We start from the raw sequence: 3,321 nt of genomic DNA, 5'->3' as shown, positions 1-3,321 counted from the left end.
TCCAACCACCAGGCCATGCTCTCCCTCCAACTCTTTGCTCTCATTCTCCTATGCAATTTAATAGTTGTTTTCGTCGATGACTCATTATAAGGACCACAGGGATCTAACTGTCCCTTTTATGGCTTATCAACGCCACTGACATGATGGGGTTAGTGAGGTTCAGTGTTTTGTTTTAGAGCTCCAAACTCCCAGCACAACCGACTCGCTGCAGGAGTATGTCTACAGGCAGCACATACCCCTGTGTGGGGAGGTTTAGCGGCCCAACCAAGTAACCCCAGCGGAAATTACTCAGCTTCAACCTAAAGGCAGCTCTTTGAAACTGCCACGCTCCAGAAAAATCAAACCCAGATGTACCTCTGGGCTTGATCCTTCTCCCACTGGAGTCAACGGGAGGGTTGCTTTTGGCTCCAATGGGCAGAAGGAATCCGATTCAAAGAGAGGGCCTGATTCTCATTTACACCAAGGCCTCTTTCTACCAGGAGTAGAGATGGGATTTTTGCCCACTTTCAGGCCCCTTTACGCTGCCAGTGGCCTGAGCATACAGGGAAATCACCTGCAGAAACTAAGTCAGACTAAATTGCTCTGCCATTGAACCAAATGGGGACTCCCCGGCAGAAAGCGGAGTGGGCACCGTGTGAATCAAAGAGGAGGCATTCCAAGTCTGCCATTTGAGTGGGGGGCATTCCACAGGGCTTAGTTTGCAATGAAAGAGGCGCCGGAGCTCAAGCACTTATTTTGCATTCATAACCTGATACCGCAAGCCCAGAGGTGCCGGGGCTATGATCTGCCTGCCACGCCTAGAGGTACCAGGCTCAGCAATGCAAGCCCAGGCACAAATGAAGTGCTCACGTTCCGACTCTGCCATTCGACTGGGGGGCAGTGGAAACACGCCGTGTTTTCCATTCTCCCTTTGCTCAGACTTGAACTTGCCTCTCACTTGCCGGAGCAAGACGGAAAAACCAAAGCACAGCGCTTGGACTATTACACGCAGCCCCGATGCAGTGCACGCTGTACTGCTGATTTCGGTACAGCATATCAGAGGCTGCAATACACCGCCTGGGCTGAGGCAGATCCCAACAAGTGTAGCCTACACAATCAGTCAACACAAGGATGCTTGGGCTTATTTGCCGAATAAACCCAAGCACCTCGCCCCCACCCCGAATCTTCCCCTTGAATCTTGTAGTAGTTAGCTCTGATCTTCAAGCTATTCCCTGATCACTTTTTGGTGCACAGACATTGCAGAACTGGCTCCGCATGGGGAATTGGGGACTTCAGTGGGTTAATGGCCTATGTTCCAGACCCCTAAAAAAAAAAAAAAACACCAAGCCATTTCTTAGCAAATCTCACTGTGCAAATTAGTTTAGACTCTGCCTCAAATTAAGATTTTTGGGGTAAAATTCCATAGGCAGAGGTGCCACCTTAAGGGGTCAGGGTTTCAGTGGTGCATAGGATTTGTGCTAGTCTTCTGGACGGAGGTGGAATTTCATCCCTAATTAATTATTTTGTGGAATAATAACTAAGTAGATAGGCTGATGCCCTCAGAATATCTCAAAGCACCTTACACTAATTCTTTAACAATCACAACCCTCCCGTGAGGTAAGAAAGCATTATACTCCCCAATATACAGGTGGGGAAACTGAGGCACAAAGAGGTCACATGGTAAGTTGGTAGCAGAGCCTGGCATGGAACCCAGCAGCTCCAGCTCCTAGTTCTCTGGTCTACTCAGTAGGCCACACTGTCCTGGTACAAAACAGCCACATGAAGTAGCTCAGGTGGAGGAGCTCAGCACGGCTGGTTAAACACGTGACTTACCGCGCTGCTACAGGGAATGTCCTTGACTTTGAGCCAGGCCAGATCTAAGGTCCCCTCTCCCCTGTAGCAGGACTGAAGCCTTTCTTTGATGCGGTCGTTGATCTTTTTCAGGATGAAGATGCACAGAGCAGACTCATCCAAGGACTTCATTTTCCTCTTCTGCCCCTTGGAGAAGACTGTGAAGAGGATATCGTCGTCGGGGCTGGCACCCAAGGACCTGGCCAAGATGGCACCTGCCTTGGATAAATAGGCTGCTTGGAGGAGCCGGTACTCCACCCCGTTCTTCTCGCAGCCAATGGGCACCTCGACGTAGGAGTTGAAGGCTGTGTCCTCCTTGCAGAGCCGGACCAGCTTGGAGGTGTAGACCTGCTCCTTGGTGGTGGAGCCAGGCGGGGAGATCATCTCGGGCTGCAGGGTCAGAAAGTAGACGAAGTTGCCGCTGCTGAAGCCGTAGATGTAGTAGATGTCGAAGTCGGGGATGATGGTGAACGTGTCTGAGGGGATCTTGATCATAGAGGCCACGAACTCGTCGTGAAAGACGTAAGCGAACATCCCATCTGCCTCGGAGTTCTTGGTGAGCTTCCTGCTGGAGATGGTGGGGAAATACTCCGGCTTGCCATCCACGGCTGTGGCAATGAACAGCTTGTCATCCATGTTGCTGTAAGAAACAATGACTCCAAAAACAGAGCCACTCTCGTTTACCCCAGAGAGATAATGCTCCTTCTTATGGAAGGGCTCTCCCAGCTTGAAGAGGTCGTCCAGCCTCAACAGCTTGCAGATCCCCTGGTAAAGGCTCCCACAGGCGATCAACCGGTTCTCCTTGTAGTCTATCAGGAGCATCTTGTTGATATTGTTAGTGAGAGTCAAGGGTTCATTGCAAGTCTGGACTATCCTGGGAGGATAGCACTTTGGGTTATCCTCATCTGGACCAGTCTGGTGGGTCACCAGAACTTTTAGGTCATTGGAGAGTTTGTAGATCCTGTTGACGGCCCCCAAGTAAATGTGCCCAGTTTTTTCATCAACCACCAAGTGGTTAAAAGTCCCCTCTGCCTGCTCTCCGGGGAAAGTGGCAAAGGGCCTCTTTGGATGAGGTGGCTGTTGCCTAGCGAGGGATGACATCATGGTAGATAGGAGCAGGTGGGAAATCAGGCAAGTCCATTTCCACATGGCCGCCGACATGGTTAGAAAGTTTTGTATTCCCAAGGGAGTGAGGATGCAGAGCGGCAAGTGTTTTCAAAGTCCCTTCGCGGATTTTGTCCTACAAGCAAAGGGAAAGGAAAAACAAAAGCATATTACTATGGAGTATTTCCCGCCCCTCCAGCCTTCAAAACCATGCCATCCTCAGAGCATATTTAATTGCTAATCCCCCCTTTCTCATCTCTGCTCTCGCCGTATAAAACCAGCACAAAGGAACTCTCCTGGAAAGAAAAGACTGGCAGAAATCTCGTGCCAGATTAATAACCACACACACACACACACACACACACACACACACACACACACACACAC

The 3,321-nt window shown here is 50.2% G+C and overlaps 1 pseudogene; it reads right to left on the bottom strand.

Annotated features, from left to right (window-relative positions):
• Positions 1–1,812: 1,812 nt before the first annotated feature.
• Positions 1,813–3,023, bottom strand: LOC113408579 (annotated as a pseudogene).
• Between the last annotated feature and the right edge of the window lie 298 nt (positions 3,024–3,321).

The sequence above is a fragment of the Terrapene carolina genome, unplaced genomic scaffold, assembly GCF_002925995.2.
Source record: "Terrapene carolina triunguis isolate 2854851 unplaced genomic scaffold, T_m_triunguis-2.0 Scaffold19354, whole genome shotgun sequence".
Lineage (NCBI taxonomy): Eukaryota > Metazoa > Chordata > Testudines > Emydidae > Terrapene > Terrapene triunguis.
Note: the sequence above shows the minus strand (reverse complement) of the source record. Positions and strands in the feature narration are given on the sequence as shown.